Source organism: Giraffa tippelskirchi, chromosome 2 (assembly GCF_054371585.1).
Source record: "Giraffa tippelskirchi isolate mGirTip1 chromosome 2, T2T-mGirTip1v1.2.pri, whole genome shotgun sequence".
Lineage (NCBI taxonomy): Eukaryota > Metazoa > Chordata > Mammalia > Artiodactyla > Giraffidae > Giraffa > Giraffa tippelskirchi.
This window is the reverse complement of record NC_137276.1, coordinates 236567629-236580651: the sequence shown is the minus strand read 5'-3', so window position 1 is coordinate 236580651 and position 13023 is coordinate 236567629.

Below are 13023 nucleotides of genomic sequence, written 5' to 3'. Positions count from 1 at the left end.
CCAAAAATAAGGTCAGCCACTGTTTCCACTGTTTCCCCATCTATTTGCCATGAAGTGATGGGACCAGTTGCCATGATCTTAGTTTTCTGAATGTTGAGCTTTAAGGTCCTTTTGGAGGCAAGCAAATGCTACTGAACTAACGCAAAAGGTTGGAGGCTGGGGAGAGATTTCTTAGAAAAAAACTAGATAGCTCATGGAATTGAGGGAGAACTGAACAAGGCCTTGGGTGGAAAAGAACCATACAACAAGAACCTGGGGATATTGAAAATGAAACAATAACTCCAAACCACCTCCTGTCCCTGTGTATCTCAGCTCATGTTTCAAATTCCTAGGAAAGAGATTCTCTTCTGTCCAACTATAGCAAGCATTTCTTCCTTGTATTAATTCACTCTGGCCAAGGAACAAATAGGCAAGTTTTGCCTTGGGGTAAAAAATGAACCTGGGCAAAAGCTAATAGAGCTTTGTCGAGAGAACATGCTGGTCGTAGCAAACATCCTTTTCCAACAATACAAGAGACGACTTTATACAAGGACATCACCAGATGGTCAATATCAAAATCAGATTGATTATCTTCTTTGCATGGAAGACAGAGAAGCTCTACACTGTCAGCAAAAACAATATCTACAGCTGACTGTGGCTCAGATCATGAGCTTCTTATCTGAAAAGTCAAGCTTATATTGAAAAAAGTAAGGAAAACCACTATGCCATTCAAGTATGACTTAAATCAACTCCCTTATGATTCAACAGTGGAGGTTATGATAGATTCAAGGGATGGATCTGGTAGACAGAGTGCCTGAAGAACTATGGATGGAGGTTTGTAACATTGTACATGAAGCAGTGACCAAAATGATCCCAAAGAAAAAGAAATGCAAGAAGGCAAAGTGGTTGTCTGAGGAGGTTTTACAATTAGCAGAGGAAATAAAAGAAGTGAAAGGCAAAGGGAGAAAGGGAAAGATATAGCCAACTGAATGCAGAGTTCCAGAGAAAGCAAGAAGAGAGTTTTAAAAACCCTTCTTAAATGAACAATGCAAAGAAGTAGAGGAAACAATAAAATGGGAAAGACTACAGATCTCTTTAAAAAAACTGGAGATATTGAGGAACATTTCATGCAAGATGGGCACAATAAAGGACCGAAATGATATGGACCTAACAGAAGCAGAAGAGATTAAGAAGAGGTGGCAAGAATACACAGAAGAACTACACTAAAAGGTCTTAATGACCTGAATAACCACGATAGTGTGATCACTCACCTATAGCCAGACATCCTGCAGTGTGAAGTCAAGTGGGCCTTAGGAAGCATTACTATGAACAAAGCTAGTGGAGGTGATGAGATTCCAGTTGAACTATTTCAAATGCTACAAGATGATACTTCTTAAAGTGCTACACTCAACATGTTAGCAAATTTAGAAAACTCAGCAGTGGCCACAAGACTGGAAAAGGTCCATTTTCATTTCAATCAAAAAGAAGGGCAATGCCAAAGAATATTCAAACTACTGTAGAATTGCCCTTGTTCACATGCCAGCAAGGTTATGCTCAAAATCCTTCAAGACAGGTTTCAGCAGTGCGTGAACTGAGAACTTCCAGATGTACAAACTGGCTTTAGAAAAAGCAGAGGAACCAGAGATCAAATTGCCAACATTTGTTGGATCTTGGAGAAAACAAGGGAGTTCCAGAAAAACTTCTACTTTTGTTTCATTCACTATGCTAAAGCCTTTGACTGTGTGGATCCCAACAAATTGTGGAAAATTCTTAAAGGGACAGGAGTACCATACCACCTTATCTGTTTCCTGAGAAACCTGTATGTGGGTCACAAAGCAACAGAACCAGACATGGAATAATCGACTGGTTCAAAACTGGGCAAGGAATGCCACAAAGTTGTATCACCGTGCTTATTTAACTTATATGCAGAGTACCTCACACAAAATTCCAGGCTGGATGGACCACAAGTTGGAATTAAGATTGCCAGGAGAAATATCAACAACCTCAAATGTGCAGAAGATATCACTCTAACAGCAGAAAGTGAAGAGGTACTATCTTGATGAGTATGAAAGAGGAGAGTAAAAAGGCTGGCTTAAAACTCAACATTCCGAAAACTAAGATCATAGCATCTGGTCCCATCATTCCATGGCAAATAGATGAGGAAACAGTGAAAGCAGTGGCAGATTTTATTTAGTTGGGCTCCAAAATCACTGAGGATGGTGACTGCAGCCACAAAATTAAAATATATTTGCTCCTTGGAAGGAAAGCTATGACAAACCTAGACAGTGTATTAAAAAGCAGAGACATTACTCTGCTGACAAGAGTCTGTATAGTCAAAGTTATGCCTTTTCCATTAGTCATGTATGGATGTGAGAGGTGGACCGTAAGGAAAGCTGAGTGCCGAAGAGCTGACGCTTTTGAACTGTGGTGTTGGAGAAGACACTTGAGAGTCCCTTGAGCTGCAAGATCCAACCAGTCAATCCTAGAGGAGATCAACCCTGAATATTCGTTGGAAGGACTATCACTGAAGCTGAGGCTTCAATACTTTGACCTGATGCAAAGAGCCAACTCACTGGAAAAGACCCTGATTATGGGAAAGGTTGTAGGCAAAAAGGAGAAGGGGGTGGCAGGGGATGAGATGGCTAGATAGCATCACCAACTCAGTGGACATGAATTTGAGCAAACTCCGGGAGACAGTGGAGGATGCAGGAGCCTGGCAATCTATGGGGTCACAGTGAGCTGCACACGACTTAGCAACTGAACAACAACATAAGAACTGGCAACCCTACATCATGGGGCTGGGCCTTCTGAGATGGCCTACACTCTGTGGAGTGCGTTTCTCTCTAAATACATCTGCTTCTTACCTGTTACGTCGTCTCTCACAAATTCTTTCTGCCGTGAGACGTCAAGAACTTGAGCTTCATTAAGTCTTGATACAAGGTGTGATCTCAGTTAAAAGACTGTAGGGTTAAGTCCCAGCCTATATTGCCTGATTTCAGGTCTGCTGCTTCTACCTCTCTCCTCCGCACACTGCCTTTTGCCACCATCACTAATCTTTTGTGTCCTGTTTACTGACACTGGTAATGTTTGATATCCCTGCTCACCTCTCACATTATCACACATGCTTATGTTGGTAGCAAAGCTGTCATGCTTGCTTCTTTGTAGACTGGCCACAGCATAAAATCGATTTCTGACTCCAATTTTTTTTTTTTTATAAATTTCTGTGTTTTACAATTTCTATGGCTAGAAATATAGTCTTAGTGTCATGACTATTTGAAATCAAAATGGGATCATCATTCTTATTTGTTTTTGCGTTACAGATGTACTCTTAACTTATTCCCGCAATGATGGTTAGGTCTTGAGCACACATTTCCAATCCACACAGTAACAGAACGCCTGTTAGATGACTGCCTGCTTTGGGTCAAGGTGGTTTTGCTTGCATCACACTGGGAGTCTGCGTCTTTGGGGAAATGTTCAGATACATGTGAACTAGGGGAAGGTTGGAAAATCTGCTTTATTATAACGGCCGCTTTGCCTGAATTGGTGGTTGTATTTCTGCCCCTCTGTACTTACTCCTCAGCCCAGAGCAACCTGTTCCTTTCCACAAGCCAACAGCTTCCACATTCCAGTGGGAAACGGCCTGGAATCCAGATAGAGCCTAGAGCTTTATGACACAGAATATCTGGAAGGAGTTTAAAGAGTCTGGGGACATTTCAATCCTTGGTGTTCTGTACAGTTCAGCTGTTGATATTTTTTTCCCTCAGATCTTTAAATTATTATGCCAAAAGTGAAAATGTTTCTAGTAATGATCTCTTCAGTGTATGATCTTAAACTAGGCACTGACAAGTATTATCTCATTTGATTCCTACTAAAAGTCCTAGGTTTGGGTTATAGGTGAGGAAACCAAAGCTTACAGAGGTTAGGCAACTTGCTGTATCATACAGCTAATAAGAAAGAGACATGAGATTTGAATCCCAATCGTTGGACCCCAATGCCTGGGTTACAAATCTTTTGCAGCTTCTTCATTCTTATTTTGTCACTTGCTTTAACCATTACCATTATAAAATATCATTTCAAAAAATGACATAATAATTTTCTCCCTCTTCCACCATGAGATTTTTATGCTTGATTCTATTGATTCTATAGCTACCTTCCTACATCCAGCCAAAATTTCATTATGGAAGTCAATGAGTAAGTAGGATTAATTCTTTTATTTAATTCTTGTTTATTGCTTTCTGATTCTGTGCCAGGTCCTATACTAGACTCTAGGATACAGATCGGAATGAACCATCTGTTTCTTCATTTTGGAGGGTAAGGCACTAGAAAAGCGAGAAGACAGAGGGAAAAAATGAAAGAGAATAAGAATTGGTAAAAAGAAAACATTGTTAGTTCTACTATTCAACAGATTTTAATCAAAACTTACTCTACGGACAACTTTTCAAGGTCGATTCTAGTCTTTAAATGTTGTCCTGTGAGTATATAAAGACCTTACATTTCTACTGTATTGGCCTTTCTGAGTCACTGGTTTCTGCAAAGAAATGTAGAATTCTTTTCAACAAAATGTCTTTAATTCACTCATCACTATTAGCCAATTAAAAGAGGTCCCATTGTTATAAAATCTTACAAATTTTGATGGACAAAGGAATGGAATTAACTTACAAATAAAGCAAGTGTGCAGACTATTAAATACTAAAGAAAATGGGTTTTGAAAGAAACAATAAAATGAATGAAAAAGAAAATCAATTTTGTCTTCAAGATTGGGGTTAGTGTGGGAAATTACAGTAGTATTAATATAAGAAGAAATACCACTACTTTATACTTAGAAACCTAGACTTGCTTAACAGTAACAGAGAGTCAAATTTCATTACAAGCAATATCACAGCAAAATTTTCAGAGCGACACCAAGAATTTGAATGGTTTTCTTTTTTCAAAAATAGGGATATAATTAAATTCCACAAGCGGAATCTAGGGTAGAATTTAGTCCTCTGAATTTTAACATGAGTAACAGAAGAACAAAGGACTTAATATTTCCTTAATAGTGAAGTAAATGTTTTAAGCCTTCCTTTTTTCTCTTATATTTATAATTGATCAAAATGATGAGGTAAAATGACCAAGTCTAAAATGAACTAGAATTTTTATGCTCTCTCCCAGAGTTCATTATAGTTAAAATTATTTTTAAGCTTCTAGATGGATTTTTCCCCCCTTGTTTGCTTGATTTTTGTTTTGTTTTCTTTAAATTTATGTTCCCTTTGTATACCCCATTTATGCCAGGTTTGGGAGGGGAAAGCACAGATAATTCTGCAGCATGGTAGATTGCTGTGTTTGGTAGATCAGAATGAGTTTCCAACAAAGCATCCAAAAATGTTAGGCACCTCTCAGCTAAACCTTCAAACCCTTAGAGGTGTCCCTCCTCACTAAAACAGCAGACCATGAAGTCTGCTTTATGCAAGCAGATTTACGTCTTTATTTGTACTCAAACACAACCATAAAGGTTTATCTTATGATCAGAGGGAAGAAATAAACAAAGCAACAAAGGTCTTCACAAAAGAGAGTGTATGAGCCAAATTCACAAGGCCTTTGTTCTTTCCAGGTTAAGGAGAAATAGAAAGAAAGAAGTAGATTTAGGACGCAAGGAGGCTCCATGCTTCTCTAATGTGACTTTGATTCCTGACGAGCAAACTTCAGTGTGTGTTTAAAATCTTGAGGATTTATATTATTAACCAAACAAGAGTTTTTACAATCAGGGAACGTTTGTCTGGTTTCCCCCTCGCCTCCTTCCTCCCCACCCATCCCCCCAACCAGCACACACAATTTTTGTAGAATATTTTGTTGGCTATAATTAAACTATGTGTGTTAATTAGGATTAGATTTTAAATGCACTGCTTGGGAAGTTGAAAAATACAGGATCTGAATGAGCCCAAATTGAGATGACACTTGAATTTTCGCAGATGTTTCCATAATCCTAATTTCAAATTGATTGTACTTCCTGAACAGTGAGAAGCCATTTTCAGTTATTTATTCAGACGTGTGCACTACTTCTCCCCTCTGCCAGTGGGTAGAAAATATCTAGCACTTTCATTAACTCCTTCAAATAAACTGATTTCCGAGGCGCGTTTTAATGGGAGCGACGCTAAACCAGACTCTCCTGCTCCTGGGGTCACCCCAGCGCCCACGTACGGGGACCAACCAGAAATCCGGAGCCCGGCAAGTTCCCTCTTGCCTGCCCCCTCATGATGGATTCAGCTGGCTTTTGACTGTCGTGGCTCAATAGGCCAGGGAAAAAGCAAAGTGAGGACACAAGAACTTCCCCCCCAAATTGGCTACCAGCAGCTCATAATATGTGACACTTGATTCAGCCGCAGAGATGTGCAGCATACGACGCTGCCTAAGCCCAGGGTTTGGACTCAGTAGCAGGGCCACCTGTAAAACACATTCCCAAATAAATGGCCTGTAAAAAAGATCAGCCCCCGCCAAATCTAAGTGTGTCAGTACCAAGTGGCATTTCAGCGAAAGCTGAAAACCCATCACCAGACTTGCAATATGAAGAAACTGCTGTCTTCTCTTTGTCCAAGTGGGTTTGTGGTAGCTTCTCTCTACATTTTATTTTATGTTCAACCCAGAATCCAGGAAGGCTTCAGAGATCCCGCCTTGGAAGCAACCCCATTCTCCTGACAAGCTTCCTATTTGATTGTAATTCCTCGCAGATTTCCTGTTAGGGGGCCTCTGCTGAATTAGAGGCATCGCGCCTTCTCCCACCTGTAACGACTTCCCACTCAACTGTAAGACAATGGCCATGATTGATCTAATGAGGGGCTGGGAAAGCCAGCTGATTGCTATAAATAGTTGAAAGCAAAAACTTGTGCTTGGCTTCCCAACGAATTCCTCATCAACTCTGGTACCCTAACCTAACTAGGTAAGCGGTCTCCTGGCAAATTAGGTGAGACCCTTAAGCTTTATCTTGGTGGGAGTTCGTCCAGAGGGCACGGCAGAATTCAAACAGAGAGAGATGACAGACAAGATGTTCATGTTTTAAAGCAACAATCACATGTCATCCTTTATGTCTCATGATGGCAGAATTCACTTTTTTAAACAGAAAACAGTTTGAATGAATGCAAGTGTGCATGAGACCAAAAAACGGTTTTGGTTTTTTTTCCTCAATGGCTGTTGTGTTTTCACTTATTTGACGTCCGGTGGAAAGCCTTTGTACATTCGTTAAGGAAAACAGCATCCTGCAAGTGTACATAAAAGTGATTCACATAATGGCCCTGAAAATCATATAGCTTTTTCCCTCCTTCCAGCTTTCAGGACTGGTTCTTAATCGAGATGTTAGAATCACCTGATTTCCAGGCCATCCCCCTAGATCAAGTACATGGAGGTGGAGGGCTTGGAATCAGAAATCACTCACTTTTTTTTTTTAACTCTCCACGTGATTATAATGGGCATCCAAGTTTGAGAACAGTTACTGTGCTAGAGGGTCTCCAATCATAGCACAGAGAAATTTTTTCTTCTGGGCAATATGCAGAAGAAAAAAGAGTCAAGCGAAACTGTCCTTACCTCCATGCCTCTTGTCTGGGAGTTATCTGGGGCTAACAGTTCATTGTTTGCATGCCTGGCCTTGCTACCGATCACTGGAGAACCCCTTCCTCTTGGGGGGGAGGGAGTCACTCTCACCCCTTGGATATGGCTGCAGAGAGTTTAATTAACTGATCTCAAGACCACTAGTCAGTAAGTAGCACAACCAGATTTCAAATTAAGCCAGGGTTAGCCCCAGAGTTTATTCCAAAAGCAGAGCTGAAATCCCGGGGTCCCGTGAGCCATACCAGGGCTCCCTCCGCAGCTCAGAGGTAAAGAAGCCATCCGCAGTGCAGGAGCCACAGGAGACACGGGTTCGATCCCTGGGTCGGAAAGATCCCCTGGAGGAGGGCATGGCAACCCACTCCGGTATTCTTGCCCGTGGAGTCCCACGTGTCCCTGGGGCCTGGCAGGTGCAGTCTAGAAGGTCGCATAAGAGTCAGACACACCTGGAGCGACCAGCTAGCACTCGTGCACATGAGCCATACTCGTCCAAGACATTTTATTTGGCTCTCACAGAAGTCTAAAAATGTTCAAACGTGCCTGTATGGCGTGTGTGAGATCTCCTGCTTGTCTTAATCCCGTCCACTCCCAGCTCCATTCACCCTGAGCACATTTTAATTGCTTAGCAGCTTGGCCTGTTGTCATTTGAATTCACATTCCTGGGCTGAGGCAGGAGAGACCTTTAAAATTATGGTGAAGTCACAAAAACATGAATGTTGCCACACATTTCCCCCTGATACACATTGATTAAGACTAAAGTTATCCATCCTATTCAAAACTGATGCTCTTTACCAAAGCATTCAGTTCTTCACTGTTCATTCACTTCCTGCACTCGCGCTAGGAAGAAGGCACTTCCTAAGGAGGAGTGTTCCAAAAGGGCAGGAATTAACATGTAGGTTCTACTAAAGGCTAGGCATTTAGCTAGGTGTTTTGCAGACTTTTTTTTTCAGCTAATTTTGATCCACTCAGCAACGCATCTAGTACTCCTAGTATGAGTATTTTACTGATACAGTGAACTGACAGTGTGAGAAGCTGGGGCGACCTTCATTTAACCAAGATGAGTGAGCAACCGTCCCACGCCACCACTGCAGATGATGGTGACTTTGAACAACACCATGCAGTTACCGATTCGGCAATTTGGAGCCTTTTTGTATCAGCTTGCAACAGCTGATTAGAATTTCAGGCATTTTGCAAGTCAGTTGTTAAACTACAGGTAACTTAAAATTAGTCACATCAGGCACATTTGCACCATAGAAAGTGAGCAAAACCATAAATCATGACTTTTTTTCTTTGAGAGGGAATTTACAACAATTTCTGAATTCTGAGAATCTGAATCCAGAATGTAGGCCTGAATGCCTTTGCAACCAGGGCCATTTCTACTCTGTAGTTAACAAGGATGTCTCCATGTTCAGGAAGTCAGCGATAGCGAGAGGGGTTCATGTCAACCTCAGGACCCAGACTCCAGGGCAGACGCATGGATTAGAATCCTAGCTGCTGCTGACGAGCTGTGTGACTTTGGGGAGCAAACTTAATACCACTAGGCCTCAGTTTCCTTCCCTATTAAACAGGACAATAACAGTCACCTCACAGGGTTGTATGAAGATTAGTCTTTAATATATACACTGTATACACTGTAGTGTTTATTTATACTTTATGTCTGTGTGTGTGTATATATATATTTATATTTCTGGGGAAAGATATTCCCATTTGAATGCAGAGTTCCAAAGAATAGCAAGGAGAGATAAGAAAGCCTTCCTCAGTGATCAATGCAAAGAAATAGAGGAAAACAATAGAATGGGAAACACTAGAGATCTCTTCAAGAAAAGGAGAGATACCAAGGGAACATTTCATGCAAAGATGGGCTCAATAAAGGACAGAAATGGTATGGACCTAACAGAAGTAGAAGATATTAAGAAGAGGTGGCAAGAATACACAGAAGAACTATACAAACAAGATCTTCACAACCCAGATAATAGCGATGGTGTGATCACTCACCTAGAGCCAGACATCCTGGAATGTGAAGTCAAGTGGGCCTTAGGAAGCATCACTACGAACAAAGCTAGTGGAGGTGATAGAATTCCAGTTGAGCTATTTCAAATCCTGAAAGATGATGCTGTGAAAGTGCTGCACTCAATATGCCAGCAAATTTGGAAAACTCAGCAGTGGCCACAGGACTGGAAAAGGTCAGTTTTCATTCCAATCCGGGAGAAGGCAATGGTACCCCACTCCACTACTCTTGCCTGGAAAATCCCATGGACAGAGGAGCCTGGTAGGCTGCAGTCCATGGGCTCATGAAGAGTCGGACACGACTGAACAACTTCACTTTCAGTTTTCACTTTCATGCATTGGGGAAGAAAATGGCAACCCACTCCAGTGTTCTTGCCAGGAGAATCCCAGGAACGGCTGAGCCTGGCAGGCTGCCGTCTATGGGGTCGCACAGAGTCGGGCACGACGGAAGCTACTTAGCAGCAGCAGCAGCATTCCAATCCCAAAGAAAAGAAATGCCAAAGAATGCTCAAACTACCACACAATTGCACTCATCTCACATGCTAGTAAAGTGATGCTCAAAATTGTCCAAGCCAGGCTTCAGCAATACTGAACCGTGAACTTCCAGATGTGCAAGCTGGTTTTAGAAAAGGCAGAGGAACCAGAGATCAAATTGCCAACATCTGATGGATCATCAAAAAAGCAAGAGAGTTCCAGAAAAACATCTATTTCTGCTTTATTGACTATACCAAAGCCTTTGACTGTGTGGATCACAGTAAACTGTGGAAAATTCTGAAAGAGATGGAAATACCAGACCACCTGACCTGCCTCTTGAGACACCTGTAGGCAGGTGAAGAAGCAATAGTTAGAACTGGACATGGAACAACAGACTGGTTCCAAATAGGAAAAGGAGTAGGTCAAGGCTGTATGTTGTCAACCCATTTATTTAACTTATATGCAGAGTACATCATGAGAAATGCTGGGCTGGAGGAAGCACAAGCTGGAATCGAGATTGCCAGGAGAAATATCAATAACCTCGGATATGCAGATGACACCACCCTTATGGCAGAAAGTGAAGAAGAACTAAAGAGCCTCTTGATGAAAGTGAAAGAGGAGAGTGAAAAAGTTGGCTTAAAGCTCAACATTGAGAAAACTAAGATCATGCCATCTGGTCCCATCACTTCATGGAAATACATGGGGAAACACTGGAAACAGTGGCTGACTTTATTTTTCTGGGCTCCAAAATCACTGCTGATGGTGATTGCAGCCATGAAATTAAAAGACGGTTACTCCATGGAAGGAAAGTTATGACCAACCTAGATAGAATATTAAAAAGCAGAGACATTACTTTGTCAACTAAGGTCCATCTAGTCAAGGCTATGGTTTTTCCAGTGGTCATGTATGGATGTGAGAGTTGGACTATAAAGAAAGCTGAGTGCTGAAGAAACTGATGCTTTTGAACTGTGGTGTTGGAGAAGACTCTTAAGAGTCCCTTGGACTGCAAGAGATCCAACCAGTCCATCCTAAAGGAGATCAGTCCTGGGTGTTCCTTTGTAGGACTGATGTTGAAGCTTAAACTCCAATACTTTGGCCACCTGATATGAAGAGCTGACTCATTGGAAAAGACCCTGATGCTGGGAAGGATTGGGGGCAGGAGGAGAAGGGGACAACAGAGGATGAGATGGTTGGATGGCATCACTGACCCAATGGACATGGATTTGGGTGGATTCCGGGAGGTAGTGATGAACAGAGATACCTGGCATGCTTCGGTTCATGGTGTCACAAGAAGTCGGGCACGACTGAGTGACTGAACTGAACTTATGGGGCTTCTGTGGTGGCTTAGATGTTAAAGAATCTGCCTGCCAGTGCGGGAGACACAGGAGATACGGGTTTGATCCCTGGTTTGGGAAGATCCCCTGGCAAAGGGAACAGCTACCCACTCCAGTATTCTTGCCTGGAGAACTCCATGGGGTTGCAAAGAGTCAGAAATATAGCATATATTTATAATATACATATGTTTATAAATATAGCATATATTTATATTATATTTATAAATGTAGTGTAAATTTATATTTTATATATTCCTTTATATAACACATTGCCTATCACTTGTTAAGAATTGTATAAATGTTCATTATTATAAAAACAATAAACACAGCAAATGAACATTTGTATTTGTACAAGTGTTCATACCTGAAAGAGAAAAACAATATTTTGAGGGTTTATGAAAGAGAATTCTTTCTCTCATTCCCATCCATTTTGTTGAATTGTATTAAAAGCTTTTGCAATTTTTCAAAACTTCCAGGAACCAACTGATTTGACTATGACTTTTCCATTGAAGTGGTGGAAGAGAAATTTGCTTTATCCAGTCTTATTCAAATTTAATTTATATTGTATCCAGTTTTCATCACTACATCCAAGCATAGGCTCTCCAAACCCCCACCCAGCTGGAGGAACACAGGCCTGTCCTTCTCTGTATCCACTCGCCTGACCATGCAAATAAGCCCATTTCTCATTCCATTTTTTCATGGTGTTTTGAAAGCAGGTATGTTGAGTATTTAAAAATGTTAAAACCTTATAATCTCATTAAAGACTCTAATGACTGATAGCTTATGGTGAATGATGTCAGATTCATGATCTCCAAAGAAGAAGATTTAGCTTTGGGACCAGGGACCAGGCTTGACCACTCAAGAGCTTTTGTGTAGCAGAGTTTTATTAAAGTGAGAAAGGACAGAGAGAGCTTCTGACAGAGACATCAGGAGGGGGCAGAGAGTGCCCTCCTGCTAGTCTTAGCAAGGCCTTATACACACTTTTATCAGACCCACTTCCACAACATACATCTTAAGGTAACAGGATTAGTCAGAAGGTTCTTTTTAAGGAGAAATATATCCTCAAGCCAAATTCATTGTTATATTGACTAAGACAAAGCAAGGTAGACAAAATGTTTGTCCTTTTCTCCTGCTTGAGAGCCTTGGACCCCTTTCACCTCCTTGGGGACCCTGGACCCCTTTCTGCACGTTGGGGACCCTGGACTTCTTATCAACCTTCCTAGGAATTGACTCTCTCATGAGCGTCAGTGTCTCATTTCTTTTTTGTTATGTGATTTTTATTGGTTGATTTTATCAACCCACTGAAATATATAAATATTGCCACTCAAAGCCATTCATTTCATGGGAATGATTCTTATATAAAGAGAGCTTAGAAGGGGAGAGAGGATCCAAGGATAGAGAGATAGTCATCTATCAAGAGGTGAGTGCCTGAGCACAACTGATAATGGGCATGTTTGTTTCAATAAAAATTCAACAAAAAATAAGCTTTTATTTTAAAAATCAAATAAAGTTATGATAGATTAATAATAAGGAAGACTGGAGCAATCTTTCTAGCAGTGATCATGCAATTTGTCAACTGAAGATTGAAAGTCTTGTGGTTGTTTATAAAGTAACTCAATCTTATATTCACAAAGATCAGCAAAAATGGCAACTT